Here is a 19716-nt window from a genome sequence, read left to right as displayed (position 1 = left end):
GGCAAGGTAGCTTATGTACTCACCCCTTAAGTCCGTAGTCACACGTACACATTTTTCGGTAAAGTAGAATGTATTTTTTCTAATATTTTTTTTAAATAAAAGCAATTGTTTAATCTCCTTCACATTTCTGTGAACTACTTGTACAAAATTCCAAGAAAAGCATTGACATTTCCGCCATTTTCATCTCCAAATTAATGGTGTTCACAACTTAACGATAATATCGATAGCAATCGATATTTTAAAATATTATATCGAAAATATCTAATATTGGGAATGTCGATGGTTTGCCAGATCTACTGGGTACATAGGCTGCCTCGCCTGGTTGCATTAGGTCTGTACGATAACCCGAAAGTTTTTACAAATTTGTACAAACTTTTGTAATGTCATGTTCACACGAGCGTTTCAATTACGTTGTTCGCCTGTCGAACGACGTACACGAATTAACCCGTTTCCACGACACCATTCGTAGTTAACAGAAACATAAACAAAATTTCCTTCATTTTTGTTTCCTTATTTTCACGAAAATTTGAACCGAAAACACATAAAATATACATTAAATGAATAGGAAAAGCAATAGGCTTTCCTTGAAATGTATCTTCTATATTTAACTAAACACATTTCATTCATTTTTTCCATAAATTCTGAATAATTTTGTATTTTCAATATATTTTTATATGATTCTATTTTCAAAATTAAAGAGAGAGAGAAACATGTCAAAACAATGTTTGTGTATACAGATTTTCAGTTATTTGTTTCCTTTTTGTTTCTGATTTTTTACGCGATTTTGAACTAATGGACAAGAAATGTGTGTGGAACTAAGAAGAAACACATCCTTCTTCCTTCTGCATCTATATAAAATGTTTAGTTCATTAATTGTCATTCATCTTTTTTCTTTTTTCTAAAAATTTTTGTGTTTTCAACAAATTTTTCAATTTTGAATTTCGACATGTCATAATTAATTTTTTCGATAAATTCTCTCATTTGTTAGGGATGGGACTTTTTTATTCGTCGTTCAGAGAGTATTTCTAATCGTTCATAGAATTTTGTGTGGGGAAATAAGTAATTTATTCGTAGTTATGGGTCGAACAACGAATAGAGAACGAACGACGTACCGTGGAAACGGGCTATAAAATAACTTATTTTGTAGTTTGTGATGATTGTTTTATTTCTAAGGTAACAAATCCCAGCAAAAAGCGGCGCATTCATGTAGTAGGAGGAACACTACGTGAACGGTCATCCGTTAGTTTATGATATGGAAAGAGAATTATTTTTGTAGCAATGGATAATCAATTAATTTTCGTCAACAACCTACGATTGTTAAATTAAAACATATCCGCCAAACTTCTTGTTTGTCAAATCAGGTGACTTCTTGCAAGTTTTTGAAAATTGTTGTTCGATAACATTCTGCAAATATTTGGCTTGAGAGTAAAATTATTGAAGAAAATTTACTAAGAACTTGCTGAGTACTTGCAAGTAATTTTTACTTGCGAAGTTATCGTACAGACCTATTGCTTTCCTGCTTCATTTCTAACATAAGAAAAACAAGTGAGCCAAGGCTATAGTCGGGTCGGGGCCGACTATGTGATACCCTACACCATTACCCCTGTTCATAAGCTTTTGACTAATAAAATTCAAAATATTAAAATTGGGATAGCTTAGCGCCTTTGCTCTGAATGTCTTCATTAACACAGGTCAATTTTTTGAAACGCATTTAAGTGCATCGACAGTACAACCCAAATAAAAAATGGAAAAGTGGGATGGTATGCCAACCATCAATAGGCTTCTTTCTCTGTTAGCCCCCATCAACCCCCAAAATTTCGTGAGGATCCGATCAAAATTTCGTAGTATGATTGCACAAAAATGGAAAAAGGGATGCATTACCGACTATTGCGATATCTCTGTTGTTTGACCACCTATGACAACCTACTTCACATCGTTGTAAAGGTGATATTTTCTAATTTCCTTGCCAGGTTTTGCTTTCGATATACCTCCTACAGAAGAGAGATATTAACTTTGAAATAAAACGTTGGTCTTTTTTCCAAATATTTTTTTTCACATTCCGACCCCTGAATAATATCCGACCATTATCAAAAATCAAAAGGTTTTTTCCTCTGTGGGACCCCCAATAACACCCAAAATTTCGTGATGATCCAATTAAAATTGCGACCTGTAGCGTGATTTCCAAAAAAAGTGGAAAAAATGGGATGTATTACCGACTATTGCGATATCTCCATTATTTGGATACCTACGCCAAACTGCTTTACATCATTTTAATGATTGGATTTTTTACTTTCATTGTCAGACTTTGCTTTTGGAAGGTCCCGAAACAAAGCTGCGATATTCGTCATTATTATTAAAATCGCAAAAATGAAAAGTTGTGTTCTATTAGCGGCTATTGCGATATCTTCGTTGTTTGACCACCTACGAGAACTTACTTTACATCATTAGAAAGGTGATATTTTCTACTTTTATTGTCAGGTTTTGCTTTTGGTATACCCCGTATAGAAGCTGAGATATTCGCTTTGAAAAAAAAAACGTTGTCTTTTTATCCACATAAGTTTTTTGCCCATTCCGACCTAAATATTATCCGACCATTACCAAAATCAATAGGCTTCTTCCCCTCCGGGACCCCCATCAACATCCAACATTTCGTGACGATCCGATCAAAATTGCGACCTGTAGCGTGATTACAAGGTTTAGATGGACAGACGGACGGACTGACGGACGGACACACATAGCCAGATCGACTCAGCTCGTCGAGACATTCATTTTGGTATATACATAAGTATGGGTCTACGACCATTATTTCGATGCGTTACAAACTTTTTGGCCAAAACCAACTTATAATACCCTCCCCACATACATAGTGGTGTAGGGTATAATAAAAGAATAAAGAAGAAAAGTGCAACGTAGTTCGAAATTGGCTCGGCCTTATTTATTCTTTTATTTTTGTTATGTTAGAAATGAAGCAGGAAAGCAAGGCAACCAGACGAGAGTTGCCGCATCTCTACGCGGCTGAATGTGTGCTGAAACACGATTTCGTATGCTTTGACTTTTGACTCAAAGCCAGAAGAACATGCAACTTAATGAATTAAGCCAGAAATCCTCTTATGTGACGAGGCCTTAAGATGTAGCATCGGCTGCATGCCTTTATCTGAAGCTGTGTAGACTACATTCGCAACACATATATCAAATAATTCAGAATCGCGAGTTCTACAATCCTATACATGATTTTTTTTAAAAAAAAAAAACACTTTAAATCTTGCTTCAAAATGTTAGCATCATTTAATGGTAGTCGCAGATCCAATTTTGAAAATGTTATACATTGGTGAGATGATCCTTATTTAGATGGCTTCTACATTTACTTTGACAGGAATATCGTGAAAAGTGTGGTTTAATCACAAATCGAAAGAAAAAAAAGAAAAAAAGACACGTTGGCTTCAACCCATTTTATCAATTTTTTTAACATATGTAAATATAGCCACACAGCTTCCACGCAAGTTAACTGTTAAGGCCAAAAATTTTCGCCAAGTCTAAAAACATTTCATTTTATCCAAAAGAATTTAATTTATATAATATACAACCACAATTCGCGAGTTATAAAAGGGTCAACTTTGGCTTCAACTATGCTAAATTTTCAAAAATATTGCCCTTACCAATACTTAATATAAAACAGCATTCCGCGGCCACGAGAGCCCTGCTGTCACTCTCTTTGACAAAAATCCTCTCTCCACCCATAAAAAATATGTTCTAACATAAAAAATATGTTGATACCCAAACAAATAAAATTGAGATATCTTACAAAATGTTGCAAACATATATTTGTTTGGACACAAACAAATTATGTTTGGATTCAAACATATTTCTAACATATATTTCTCTGCGTGTACGGAATTTTAGCCATTTCTGTAAGATAATGTGGCTAAAACTTTGAAAATAGCGAAAATCGGGAGGTACCGTTCTATTGGGGCTATATCAGCAAGTGGACCTATACTGACAAATTTAGGGGAGAAAGTTTTGTGGCCCTATAGAAGACTAAATACCAGTTTCATCCATTTTGGTAAGATAACACTATGCAACACTGAAAATGCAAACAACTTCTAGTATGCATTTTTTGAAAGTACATGTTTAAACTACAAAAACCCTAAAAGGGTTTTGTCCTGTCAGATCCAGTTCGGATTTTATGGTCTCATCTAAACCGGACTAAATCTACACTTTTTTGCAATTATCAGGCGTTTATCTCAGAAACGAATAGGAATTTGGCCATGCTGTCTTTAGCAATATTGTAGCCCTAAACTAGTAGAACTTGTCTTTTGAAAAAACCACATAAGAAAAACTCCATCTAGGGCATCAAAATCTATAAAATATAGAAAATTTTACATAATTGTTGAAATTCTGGTCAGTATCAGCTAAACTGTTGGAAGTTGAACCAAGTGACCTTTTGCAAAAATCTTCTAAATAAGGTTCTCAACAATTCTTTAGAACATTCTGAAACTCTAAAATGCTCACTTCATGTTGTTTCAGCGGTATTTTGCATCATATCTTTTACAACACGTATTTCAAACACAGTTCACACCAACAGTTTATTCTCGCATTTCGGATTTCACTACATTATTGACATTTTTATTAAATCGTCGTTGAAAATGTACTGAAAACAACGGCATAGAGACATTTTACAAAAATGACATGTTCTGAAGACTTGTGTATTACATTTCAGGGAATATTTTCCAAAAGAAATATTCAGAAACAATAAACGGTTCTTTTTTTTAGTTGTTTATTTTTATTGGTATACTCATAATTATGTAAACTATAATAAACAATAGTATTTTTTATAATAATATAATACATTGTCCCAACAACGGGCTCTCTAGTATAATTTTTAATAGTGGAATTTTGCATTTGTACAATTTATTTATTACAATGTATATATATAAATATTTTCGTTAAGTTTCAACAATAAACGGTTTTGGAGATACGGTGCGAAATTTATAAAAATTATGGAATTTTTGCATATATTTTGAAATTTGAGGCAATAAATGTAGTTTTTCGAGTTCATTATTTCTCCAAATATTTTATTCTTGTCCTTATCTACAAATTTGCTTCAGAGGTCAGAAGAAGATTCTCATTGGTTTCAGAGATATAGCCCCGAATTTCTTTAAAAACTCAATATTTAACCATGTTTAGATGGGTAGAGATGGTATTTACCGGGTATTTACCCGGTAAATACCCACACGATGGGTAAATACCGGGTAAATACCCATTTGTGGGTATTTATTTGGGTATTTACTATATTGAATGGCAAATACAACATTTTACATCCTATTCCTGGGTTTAGGTTGTAAATTCGTTTCAACATGCACAGTTTTACAATACTTTAAACTAGTGGGTAAATACTTGGGTAAATACCCGAGTATTTACCCAAGTGTTGGGTAAAAACTCATTAACTTCCGAACCGCTTGACGTAGGCTGACAAAATTTAGCTTCCATCTTTCTTATGTCAACAGAACTTCTGGTACTGAACATGGGGTCTCTGGGTCCATGTTTTGATATAGCCCCCATGTAGCCGTACCTCCCGATTTAAGGTATTTTTCATCTATTAGCCACATTTTACAACCAAATTGGCTGTAATTTGGCACAGTGAGTCCTCAAGGAGTATAATATATCCTCGCACATATTTGTCAACGTAGGTCCACGTTTTCCTGTAGCTCCCATATAAGGGTATCCCGATTTCGAGTATTTACCCAAAAGTGGGTAAAAACTCATTAACTGTCGAACCACTTGACGTTGGCTGACAAAATGTGGCTCAAAACTTTCTTATATCAATAGTAATAAAGGTATTGAAAATGGAGTCCCTGGGTCCATGTTTTGATATAGCCCCCATATAGCCGTACCTCCAGATTTAAGGTTTTTTTTCATCTATTAGCCACATTTTACAACAAACTTGGCTGTAATTTGGCACAGTGAGTCCTCAATGAGTATAAAATATCCTTGCAACGTAGGTCCACGTTTTCTTGTAGCCCCAATATGGGTTTCTGAAATCGGAGGTACGGCTATATCAAAAAGTGGACCCAGGGACTCCATTTTCAATACCTTTATTACTATTGATATAAGAAAGTTTTGAGCCACATTTTGTCAGCCAACGTCAAGTGGTTCGACAGTTAATGAGTTTTTACCCACTTTTGGGTAAATACTCGAAATCGGGATACCCTTATATGGGAGCTACAGGAAAACGTGGACCTACGTTGACAAATATGTGCGAGGATATATTATACTCCTTGAGGACTCGCTGTGCCAAATTACAGCCAAGTTGGTTGTAAAATTTGGCTAATAGATGAAAAATACCTTAAATCGGGAGGTACGGCTATATGGGGGTTATACCAAAACATGGACCCAGGGACTTCATTTTCAATACCTTTAATACTATTGATATAAGAAAGTTTTTAGCCAAATTTTGTGAGCCTACGCCAATGGTTCGGCAGATAAAGAGTTTTTACCCAATATTTGGGTAAATACTTGAAATCGGGGTACCCATATATGGGGGCTATAAGAAAGCGTGGACCTACGTTGACAAATGTTTGCAAGGATATTTTATAATCATTGAGGACTCACTGTGCCAAATTACAGCCAATTTGGTTGTAAGACGTGGCTAATAGATGAAAAAACCTTAAATCGGGAGGTTCGGCTATATGGGCGCTATACCAAAACATGGACCCAGGGACTCCATTTCCAATACGTTTAGTTATATTGGTATAAGAAAGTTTTGAGCCAAATTTTGTCAGCCAACGTCAAGTGGTTCGGCAGTTAAAGAGTTTTTACCCAACATTTGGGTAAATACTCGAAATCGGGTACCCTTATATGGGGGCTATTAGGAAACGTGGACCTATGTTGACAAATTTTTGCAAGGATATTTTCTACATATTGAGAACTCACTGTGCCAAATTTCAGCCCCTATGATTGTACAATGAGGCAAATAGACAAAAAATACCTTAAATCGGGAGGTACGGTTATATGGGGGCTATATCAAAACATGGACCCAGAGACCCCATTTTCAATGCTAGATATTCTCTTGACATAAGTAAGATTTGAGCCAAATTTTGTCAGCCTACGTCAAGTGGTACGGCAGTTAATGAGTTTTTACCCAACACTTGGGTAAATACTCGGGTATTTACCCAAGTATTTACCCACTTGTTTAAAGTATTGTAAAACTATCCATTTTGAATCGATTTCATAACCTAAACCCACAAATAGGGTCAAAGATGTTGTATTAACGATTCAATATAGTAAATACCCAAATAAATACCCACAAATGGGTATTTACCCGGTATTTACCCAATTTACCGGGTATTTACCCATTGGGTATTTACCCACTGTCCATCTCTATAGATGGGGCCATAAAATCTGAGCTGGATCTGACACAACAAATCCAAACTAGGGTTTCTTGTCGTTTGGGTCTGCAATTTCAAAAAATCCTCAGTTCGAATTGTTTGCACAAGATCACCTTAAAAATGTTGCACAGTGTAATGTAGAAAAAACCTTCAAAATACCGAAATTAGGAAGGTACCGTTCTACGGGGGCTCTATCAAAACGATATAACTCATTTTCAATACCGGAGTAATTGAAAATTTTGTACCAAATTATAAAGCTCTATCTTAAATATTGCGAGCTGTATCGAGATTTCAACAGACGGATTGAGAATTTTATGCTGATCAAGAATATACATATGTATGCCTCTGACGATTCAATTATTTGGATTTTTTTATGTATTGTATGTATGTACCATGGCACAATTACATGTCAAAACTTTCTTTATGTTGTTGGGGAAATTACAACAAAAATAATTTTTTTATATAGGGATTTGACTTTTCATATTCGATCAGCTGGTGTGATACCACTACCTGGTAGTTCTGCCATGGTATGTACTTATATTAACAATTAATTTTTTATTACAGGCATACGACTCTCTGCGTGACCAAAAAATTTGGGAGCTGCATGATCCACGATCTGTATGAGCTATACGCTGACAATGGCATACTCGAAGTTAAACGTACATATAAAATTACAAAAGGTTGTTGAGAGCTAGAAGGGTGTATGAATACGATGAAAAACTCGAGTGAAGACAGTCATCAAAGGTTGATGTCAGTTGATCTACGCTCGGTTACAAGAATATTCGTAAGTAAAAAACTATCCTATAAAATTGAACTAATATTAATATTGTTATCTTTTGAAGTTGGTTGGGCAAAATAGTGAAACTAATAATGCACATCTTAAAAAAGAAATAAGATGACCTCCTCAAAAAAAAAACGAAAGTGGGAAGTTATACCAACAAATAAGTATACAAATAAATACCTTGCTTTTTGTTAATATCTTATCGCAATTTTTCGCACAATTTTTTTACTATTCCCAACATTATAATCTTACGATAATCTGATTAATAATCGTTATCTGGTCGGGAGGTAATACTTGAGATAGTCCAAATATGAACTTTATAGTAGTTTTGAATTGTTTTGAACGGTAATTATTGCTAAGCAATCAGTTGGTCTTTGGGGGTCTGCAAGTGTGTATTGTGGTTATACGACATTTCATTAGGCAGAACGTAAAGTGTGGGTAAGTAATAATTTAGAAATTATTGTTTGAGATGTTAGGGAACGCATGAAGAACGTCAAAGGAATAAGTGGAGAATTCTTTCACATCAACTGTAGCAGTTCCATCCTATTTTTGGCTTAATGACGTGAGACCTACTTAGTACACTGTGAACACAAATTTTGGGGCAGAGATAATTCCTTTTGGAGATGAAAGCCCTTGGTGAGTATATTAAGAATCCCGAAGGACAGATACGCCGTGAGTCGAAGTTCCGCGTTATGGCGTGACAAAATCGATTAGTTGTCAATGAGGGCCGTACCTAAAATTTTCTGAGCGACATTTTTGCAGATAATTTCGAAGCTGAAAAACGTCATATTGTGGTACTTTTATAGCGGCTCTTAAAATAAAAGACGAAAAGGACATTGAAGGAAGCGAGTTAGAAGGTCGAAGTGCTCTACGAAAATAATCCTCATTCGATTTGACTGCAGACATGTCATCTGAAAAATAAGCTAGAACAACAGTGAACAAAGATATAACGCTAATTCCTGATGCCTTACAGGTTCTCTAGCAAAAACTTCATCACGCCATAACGCGGAAGTTCGACTCACGACGGATCTGTCCTTCGGGGTTCTTAATATACTCACCAAGGCTTTTCTTCCCCAAGAGGAATTTTCCGTGCCCCAGACTTTCACCTCCATTTTGTTGCACAGTGTTATTTCTGAGTCCAATTTATAAGAATAAGTGGCAAGCATTTTACTGAGGTGTTTAGTAAACTTCGAATAATGTAATATGATGTTGTGTTGCTAGAGTATCAAAGTCATGACATTCTGTGTGCCAGGCGAGAATGCTATCCATGGTTTATGTTTAAGAATGCGCAGCCACCACTCCACTGGACCAAAGGTCTCATTTTGTTCATCACTTGTGGTTGTTGCCTGTTGAATAGAATATTAAGAAATTTCCGGGATATTACTGTATAAGCTTTGTCTTCTTGTGTGCAGCAAGGGTAACCAGCAAAGTAGATGTTCGACCGTCTCTATCTCTTCTCCATCTGCACATAAGCATGCTTGTTTAAAGAGAAGTGAACATTTTGCAACTTTTCGGAATACGAGAACGCACTTTTGGGGAAAAATGTGCAAAAGTCGTTAAAATTGTAAAAAAAAATAGTTGTGGAACACAACAATCAACTATCATATCAAGTGATGCACCTTCTCAATGTAGAACTCACTAAGTTTGCCGATATAGTAGCATATCGGTGGCCTAAGAGATTCATCAATTTGCAAATCGGTCGACCTAGAGCCAACCGAGGTAGTTATTTGCGCTTTCAAGTCCTCTGCTGCTTTCCTGATAGCAACAGTAAAAGTTCGCTGTTCGCGCCAGTGTCTTCCTACATATTGGAGGCATCCATATATACCGTTCAGAGGAAAAATGTATCTACCAATCAAGTCCACCATAGGTTAAGAAGGCATAACCACGGTTAGGTGCAACCAGTGTATGACTTGTGCTCTGATTCCCCAACATTGTAAATGGAGATCTTGCAGGAGTGGAGCTTTCTTTGTCTGCTCCTCGATATTCCATTCCCCTTGTATCAAGTTCAGTAAAAATTCCCACTTATCAGTACCACAACATCGAATTTCGTTTATTACCAGAAGCCAGAGTAGGGGTAAGAAAGCTCTCCATGCTGTGTGCCACTGCTAAAAGTTTTCTCACAGAACACTCTTCTATGTCCAAATAAATGTTCCTGCTTTTCGGCAAATCATCAATCCATTCCACTATCGTGGATGAAATTCCTGTGCTGTGGTGGAGAGCATTAAGGGTGGTTACAAGCTTAATATTATTGAAAGACCCATCCATTTGGTTTGGTTTTGGAAGTCGTCACACTCACTGTTGACGGTACCAACGTCTTTGCAGTTCGCGAAATTGGTCCCTGCTAGGAGGTTTACAGTCTCAATACCAGAGTCTGTCTACGTACAATCAATGGATTTCTTCGAAACCTAGCTGCGTCGTTGACTCCTTCTATCAACTAACAGAAATTAATGCAAGAATTTTTCTTGACGCGTTTGGGCTCACTCTTATATTTATTGGAACTCGCCATTTATGAGTCCCAATCAGGTTTTCCGCAGTTCTATTAAGCTCTTCAGCTGTTTCTATATTTCCACTAATTTGTTAGTTCTGTCTTCCTATATTCGTTCTTCTTGGGATTCTGCAAGGAGTTTGGCGAAATCTCCAAAAGTATCTTAAAATAGTCCGATAGAGAACTTTTGCCAGACACCTAGAGTAGTTCGGCGGCAGCAACATTGCAATGGCGCAGATTAATCTGCAGAGCACTCAGTGCTTGCTTCTTCCCTACTCTTACTGAGTTTCGTGAGTTGGATTCAGACGGAATCGAATCCATTCGAAGTTCAGTTTTCCTTACGTTTTCTCAGATAACCCTCCTTTCTCAGCCATCCTAATGTCCTAACCTTCATGGATGGTATCTCATAAATTAAGACCGCAGCAAATTAGCCCTTTCCCAAAGTTCACCAAGGCCATTAACTGTCTCAAGAAGGAAATCTCGCGATTTCTTGTTACGACATCTAATGATCTTGACGCTCTTTTGAAGGACGGTCACCCTGGTTTACCACCATGCGAGAAACAATGATCCTCCGAAGACCAGTTTCGAAAAGCAAAGCAGTGATCATCGCTGATTCTCCGGTCGGGATCAACTCGGTCGATTATTGTCACTTGAAAGACGTCAGCGGGAATCATTGGAGTCAGTCTGGCGTAGGGCTTGTTGTGCCCTCGACCATGTGCCTTAAAGGTCGCTTTTCCCGAAGAGGTAGTTTCCGCCTCGTACTGGGCCTGGGCAATAGCAGCTGCGTAGGAGGTCGATGGGTTGACCACCTGAGAAGTCATCTTCTTCTTGGCCGAGGGCTGGGGGGCTTCTGAAGATCGGATCCGCTTCACAGTTTTATCCCGTGAATCTTTGTCCATATTCGCAGAAGATGATGGTTTCCTTATTGGTCCAACCACCTTGACTTCCTTACAGCCTCCGGAGATTTTTGGACCTATTTTGTTAGCTTTGCACTTGCCTTCCGGGTTTGAGTTGGGTTTATAAGTCATTAGGTTTATGGGGTAGATTCTTAAGCATTCTTCGCTCCCTTCTGCGTTGGACTCGACTTCGGAGTAGAGGTCCATCCCACCTTTTTGCTTTGTTCAGTAGGTTTCGTCACATGTACTTTTTTACTTTCCGCCGCGGCCTCTTTAGGAGCTGGAAGGAATATCCTGTCTACGTGAAATTCGTCAGGGTACATGAGGGTAGATTCTCTCGAACATCTTGACGTACCTCAACTTGCTTCTGATGAAGACAATTTCATTTTCAGTAAACAAATTCGCGTCTCGTCCCACGAATTTGCGTAGATACGTCACAGCAAGTTTAGAGTGTTTGGTAGCATAAATTTCTCTGGCAGTTCTGTCATTGCGGCCATTGATTGTTGTTGGAACCTCCCTGAATTCCCCATTATTAGTAAATGATCCTGTTGCATCCTGCTTTTGACGTTTTTTACCCTGGAACTAGGCTTGCTGCCAGTTGAGTATCAGGGGCCATACTCCCTTCCTCCATTTTACACTCGTTTTATCGAGGAGTACCCCACATTGTCTCACTAAGCTATCCTCAATAGTCTTCCGAGTCTCGTGAAGGTCAAACCGCCCAATGAATCGTTCCTGTCAAAAGTTGAATGGTTTGTATTGTAATGGTTTGTATTGGCTCTATCGTTGTCCTTAAAAATTGCCGGTTCGTCAGCATTCCTATCGTTAGTATTTTGTGCACTTGTAGCAAATACAGCTGTAGGTGTCAAGGCACCCACACCTAAAACAGCCAGATTGCCATCACTTGATATCGACGACACATGGCTGTAGTGCTGGGCTATTTAGGTCCTGCACCGTAACTTTTTTCCGTTAATTGTTCCTACCCATCGTAGTTGTTTATCCCACGAGAATGCATTGGAGAGACGAGCAGTTATCTATTAGAGGTTACCTCTGTTAGAATCCATTCGTCTAATCCCAGCATACTGAAGATCCAGAGGATCCCCAAGGTTGAATAGTCATGTTGGATCAGGTCTTTCGAAAGGTTACCTTTAGACCGTTTTGATTCAATATGCCGCAACAACCCCCTTCCCAATGTCTCGATTCTGTTCATCTGAAACAAGCACGTTCAGTTGGTCAAGGAGCATCCCACTTTGTCTCTCTACGCTATCCTCAATAGTCTTCCGAGTCTCGTGCAGGTCAACCGCCCAAGGAATCCGTCTTGTCAGAAGTTGACTGGTTTGCATCCAGATTGGCTCTGTCGTTGTCCTTATAGATTACCGGTTCGTCAACATCCCTTTTGTTAGTATTTTGTGCACTTATAGAAGTACACCTGTAGGTGCCAAGGCATCCACACCTAAAACAGACAGATCACCATCACTTGATCTCGACGACACATGGCTTGGAATTGACAGTTGAAATCGAGTGGATTTCGTAAATGTAAACATGGTATAAATTGCATTTTTTGGTTCAGACATAGCAAGCCAAATCAATGTGTGATAAATAGTAGCATTCTCTACATGAAATAAGTAGCATAAGAACTTGTTACTATCAATAGCTTCTAGCATAACATTTTTGCAGTCAGTTTTGATAACATAAAAGGCCAAAGTGGCCACAAAAAAGTAGAAACTATAAATATCAATAAATAGGTATGTAGTACCTATAGTCAAAAAGATTATGAATTGATTAGAAATATTATAGCGTTTATTAGCGTATTAAAATAATTAACAACAACAGCATGTGTAAAAAATAAATATCCCCAACGAAAAATGTTACACATGAATGCAGAGATAACTTTATTAGGCATGTTGACATTTTAATAACATATTTAATTAAAGTTTATTTAACAAAAACAATGTTATTTTTAATTTTTATTGTTCGATGCATATCTGAAGTTTATAAATTACCTACATACATACCCAGCGAAAAGTTTGCCTCCAAAGAGGCAGTTAAATGATATGTACAAGTGATTTGGAAGTGCATCAAATTATGCATTTTCACTCATGATTTTTACAAGGGAGTGACCCCGGAAAGAGGCACTCCATTGCACCGCATTTTAACTGACCCTTTGGCATTGCATTTTAACTGAACCTTTGGCACTGCATTTTAACTGACCCTTTGGCATTGCATTTTAACTGACCCTTTGGGGTAGAATAGGAGGCAGTTCAGAGCACGTGTTTTGAATAACAAAATAAAATGCATTTATTATTTGTGTAAAACACAGATATTAATAACTTTATTAAATTAACACAAATTATGAAAATTCTCTATTGAATTCAATCGCAAACATGTGTGTTTCCTCCGCTCTTTATTTAATCCAAGCTTAAGTGCTTTTGCTTCATCTGCTAAATGGGTTTGATATTGTCTTCCCATCACCAGTTAAGATTTCGACATGTACTCCAACAGCACTCCATTGGGAAATTTTCTTCTCGTGAGTTACCGGAAAAATGTTCACAAATTAAAAATTATTTAGTTTGTATTAACAAATGTTTGGAAATGTTAACACGATTATCTCTTTTTGCGAATGTATTCCGCTGCCTGTAGAGATGTACAAACTGATTTATGTACATGTAGGGATCTCTAACAACTGCTAATAAAATGTAGTGAACGGAGTGCCTTTTTCACGACTCCGTTTGCACTGCATCCGGATGCTGTTAAATTGTGAGGAATTGGAGTGCCTTTTTCACGACTCCGTTGAACTGCCTCCGGAAGTTGTTAAAATGTGACAAATGGATGTGATTCTTTGGATTGCATCCAAATGCGGTTAAAATGTGATGAAAGGAGTGTCTTTTTCACGACTCCGTTTGAACTGCTACAAAACATGTCGTGAAAGAACTAGTCCACATTGCACTACTTCCAATTTATTTTGCTGGGTATGTATATATTTATATACATATTTATATATGAATATATATATTTTTTACAAACAAAGGAGTCCATGAGTTTACTATTGAAACTGAAAAGCTTTAAAGTTTAAACGCTAAAGGGTTATAAAAACGAAGAATTTCAATCCGAGTACCCTCATATTTAACGGATTGTTAAAAACGCAGCTACCCATATTAATGTAACCCCACAGTAATCTTGAAATGACTCAAAACTTCCATAAGGCAATAAACACAAATAGAAAAAAATCTAGTAGCAAAATAATAACAAAAAATGTAAACAAAAGACGACGAATCAGTAACAACAAAAAATAATGATAAAAAATAAAGTAGCTTCGATGTAAACAAACCAACAAAGAAAAACAATAAAGCACCGCGCAAAGTAACTTAGATATACAGTGACACAGAAAAGTATACATACACCCTACAAAAATGCAGTTTTGGCTAAATCGTTGGGTTTTATACAGCAACAACTGCATTGTGTGGCTCCTTGGTGACAAAATAACCATAATTACACAAATTTATTTTAATCTAATACGTATATTTAATACAATTAAAGAAATACACTTTTCACAACACAGAAAAGTATACATACACCCCAAGGAAATACGAGTATTATCGTAAAATTTATGGAATTAGTAGCCAAATGTATACATTTTTTAGTTTTGGCGAATGTCTCTGGGTGTCTGAGATATATTTTAGAGAAAAGAAAATAATTTTTGGGGGTCAAATGCCGTTATTTAGGGTCAAATTTCTTATATACCTCGTGAAAGCAGACCCTTGCTTAATTTTTTGCGTTTTTAGGTATTGTACTTTATAAAAAGTACAAAATTCGTATCAGATGGCAAATCTTGAGACCCTAGAAAGCTTTGAAGTTGTTTTTGTGCATAATATACCTTCCTGAACGTCGATAAATGCACGTTTTCCCTCAGATTTCTCAGGAAGTGAATATATTCCGCGGAATTCTTGGTGCAAATTACATATAGATGGCCTTGAATTGCCTTGTAATATTGTCGGATACAATCCTTGGGCATCAATTGACTCAGAAATGTACAATTATACGAAACGTTTCGCGCCTATAGTAACGGTAATGATCATAATACGAAAACGACGTTGTTCACAGTACAAATTTCATGCTTTTTTGGTAGTTCTTGTATTTTGTTGCTTTAGAAGCTTTGGGAACAGGTTTGTAACAAAATATGTCACATTTCTAATTCAATTAATGCCCAAGGATTGTATCAGGCCATATTACAAGGCAATTCAATGCATTCTGTATGTAATTTGCGCCAGGAATTCCGCGGAATATATTAACTTCCTGAGAAATTTCAGGAACAACGTGCATTAATCGACGTCTAGGAAGGAATATTTTGCTCAATAACAACTCCAAAGCTTTCTTGTGTCTCAAGATTTGCAATCTGAAACTAATTTTGTGCTTTTTATAAACTACAATACCTAAAAACGCAAAGAGTTAAGCAAGTGTCAGCTTTAATGTGCTATACAAGAAGTCCGACCTTAAATAACGGCATTAAACCCCCAAAAATTATTTATTTTCCCTAAAATATATCTCAGACACCCAGAAACATTCGCCAAAACTAAAAAATATATAAATTTTGCTACTAATTCCATAAACTTTACGATAATACTAGTATTTCCTTGGGGTGTATGTATACTTTTCTGTGTTGTGAAAATTGAATTTCTTTAATTGTATTAACTATATGTATTAGATTAAAATAAATTTGTGTAATTATGGTTATTTTGTCACCAAGGAGCCACACAGTGCAGTTGTTGCAGTAAAAAACCAACGATTTAGCCTAAACTGCATTTTTGTGGGGTGTATGTATACTTTTCTGTGTCACTGTAATTCAACACACATAGAGATACATACTGGCGCAGCAAATCGATTTTTTTACAATCGTTGTATATCACTGTGTATTTTATTCAGCCAAGATCATCCATATACGTTAGGGGTGAGCACGCCTGTGTGCTAGCACATAGGCAAATTGAGAAAACGTACTCTTAGTTTTTTGTGAACCATAAACAATTAAAAGTTTATGCAATTTTTTATTTATATTTTTTAATAATTTGCATTGTGGACGATTTTAGACAACATTAACGTTTAAAAAAATTTGAAATAAGTAATGAAACATCAAGAAAAATTAAATATTAATTCTCTCTTAAATTTGCCTCTCTCTAGATTTTGCTCACCATTGATATACGTCAATGGTGAGCAAAATATGAAAAGAGAAAATTTAAGGAAGAATTAATATTTAATTTTTCTTGTTGTTTCATTACATATTTAAAAATTTTTAAGCACTAATGTTACCTAAAATCGTGCTACAAATGAATTATTAAAGAATTATTACAAAAAATACTTAAACGCCCATGTGTTGTTGAATTAATTAAATTAAGAGTATTTTGCAGAAACCACCAGTGGATGGCCGTGCACACCATTGATATACGTTAACGTATGTGAGAATAACAATCAGTCGTCGCTGAGCAGCCGAAAAGTAAACATGTGCATGGATATACGCATAATTTTAGTGGGGACACTGAACAAAACCGCACACACCCGCCATATGTTTACTGGTCACATGTCTAGCAACCACTGAATCAGGGGTGAGCACGCCTGTGTGCTAGCACACAGCCAAATTGAGAAAACGTACTCTTAGTTTTTTGTGAACCAAAATAATTAAAAGTTTATGCAATTTTTAATTTATATTTTTTAATAATTTTCATTATGGACAATTTTAGACAACATTAACGTTTAAAAAATGTTGAAATAAGCAATGAAACATCAAGAAAAATTAAATATTAATTCTCCCTTAAATTTGCCTCTCTCTCGGTTTTGCTCAGCTCTGCACTGAATGCTGATACAAACTTTCTTGTGATTCTCTCACTACTTTACTCTCTTTTTTATTTTGAGCATCAATGATTTTATTTCTCTCTGAGCAATGGTTGATTGAAATATCCATTGTGGACAAAGCTTCCATTCTCCTTATGCTCTTAATTGAATGATTGATGCAGAACGACCCAATAGGAACTGTACTACTAGCAAAAAAACACTATTCTAACAAATTCGCAAATTTCACAAGTATTAAAAGAAATAATTCCACATTTATTTATGTCTTCGTATACAAAATTTCAAAGCAAATAAGCTTTACTTCATTGAAATTGCAAAAATTTGCTCGAGATGGCGAAGGATTGATGTTAGGCAAACCCTTAAAGTGCCGACTATTGGTACACTTTCCGTATATTGTTTAGTAATACCCTAGGCAGATGGCCGGGTTAATTTGCATAAACTGCCTTAATTCAAATTAATTCGTGCATTATCCACATTCTTAATGCACAAAATCAAACTGAATTTAAAGTGCATTTAGGTTAGGGGTGAGCACGCCTGTGTGCTAGCACACAGGCAAATTGAAAAAACATACTCTTATTTTTTTGCGAACCATAAACAATTAAAAGTTTATGCAATTTTTTATTTATATTTTTTAATAATTTGCATTGTGGACGATTTTAGACAACATTAATGTTTAAAAAATGTTGAAATAATTACTGAAACATCAAGAAAAATTAAATATTAATTCTCCCTTAAATTTGCCTCTCTCTCGATTTTGCTCAGCTCTGATTTAGGTATTTCAATATGGCAATAACGTAAAAGAGAGCCCATATTCATATGAGGGAGAGAGTATATTCATGATCTGAGACACAAGGAAAACAAAAAATTACGGTGCAAACAACAACAAAATAGCTGTTTTGAAAATGCAGAAACTCTCGCCTGTCAGGCTAAAATTAAATGCAGATCTTAATGCAAAGTAATTCTGTCGTCTATCTAGGATATTAGATGTTCTTGGAAGTAAAATTAAATACACTGCACCCCGGTTATCTACCTCTCTGCTTAACTGCCTTTCCCATTTAATTGCCTCACAAATTAAAACCCCAAATTTTTTCCACATAAATGAGTTCAAACTGTCCCGGTTAACTACTTTCCTATAAGTACTCAATTCGGATATTTGACCCTCAAATATTTTCCCCAAAAGGAACATTTTATAATATTTTTATCGGTTTATTACCCGCTGTAGTTTATTTCTGAGATACCCAATTGAGATGAAGATTTCCAGTGGGATGTTTTTGTGTTACACTCACTAATGACTTAATTCTTATTGATTAAATAATATAACTTATATGTACATATATTTTTAGACTTGAAGTGAACTATTATGTTATACAATTTCATAATTTTTTGTAAAAATATGTTTACATTTACGAAATCCACTCGATTTCATCTGTCAATTCCTTTGTGTATACGTCAAATGAAAACTCATCTGAAATCGATTGGATTTCATTTGACGTTTGAGCAATGGAATTGACAGTTGAAATCGAGTGGATTTCGTCAATGTAAACATAGTATAAGGTAGAGATGAGATTTTTGTAACTACCCACATGAGGTAGCTATGCGGGGTTTTCGTAACTGCCTTTCCCGCATAATACTATGTTTACATTTACGAAATCCACTCGATTTCAAATGTCAATTCCATAGCCCAAACGTCAAATGAAGTCCAATTGATTTCAAATGAGTTTTCATTTGACGTATAAGCAAAGGAATTGACAGTTGAAATCGAGGGTATTTCGTAAATGTAAACATAGCATAACTACCTAAATTTTTTGGAATTTTATGATAGGTAGTTAACCAGTGTAATAAATTTCCAAGTCCCGGTTCACACTAGAGTGATCTCAATGAAATAATTTCATCTTAGATCGAGTTCCCCACTACAGCAATTTCATAAAATTACTTTATTACTCGATCCACGAACGCCTAATTTCATGGAATTTTTTCAATGAAATAACTCTAGTGTGGACCGGGACAAACTTAAAACTAAACTAAATTTTCAACATTTTTTATACATAAGGGCCAAACCTATGGCTCTGCGTGTGCGTACAAAATACAAAAACAAAATACATGTATTCATGGCACAATTACCCAGGTAGTGGCATCGTAAAATTTTGAATATGTTATGTCAAAACTTTCTTTATGTTGTTGGGGAAATTACAACAAAAATAATTTGTTTATAAAGGGATTTGACTTTTCATATTCGATCAGCTGGTGTGATACCACTACCTGGTAGTTCTGCCATGCATGTATTTCAAATTCAAACACATGTATTTTGTTGCTGTATTTTTGAACGCACACACA

General features: G+C 35.8%; 1 protein-coding gene across 1 annotated transcript in view; it reads left to right on the top strand.

Annotated features, from left to right (window-relative positions):
- The first annotated feature begins 8531 nt into the window (after window positions 1-8531).
- Window positions 8532-19716, top strand: part of CDase (neutral ceramidase) — a 46532-nt gene continuing 35347 nt past the window's right edge. The window contains exon 1 of the mRNA XM_073961021.1: window positions 8532-8604. The gene's annotated coding sequence lies outside the window, so the exon portion shown is untranslated. The remainder of the gene's footprint in view (window positions 8605-19716) is intronic.

This window comes from Musca autumnalis, unplaced genomic scaffold (assembly GCF_047663935.1).
Source record: "Musca autumnalis isolate F117 unplaced genomic scaffold, ASM4766393v1 scaffold_1, whole genome shotgun sequence".
In the NCBI taxonomy this organism is placed as follows: Eukaryota; Metazoa; Arthropoda; class Insecta; order Diptera; family Muscidae; genus Musca; species Musca autumnalis.
Note: the sequence above shows the minus strand (reverse complement) of the source record. Positions and strands in the feature narration are given on the sequence as shown.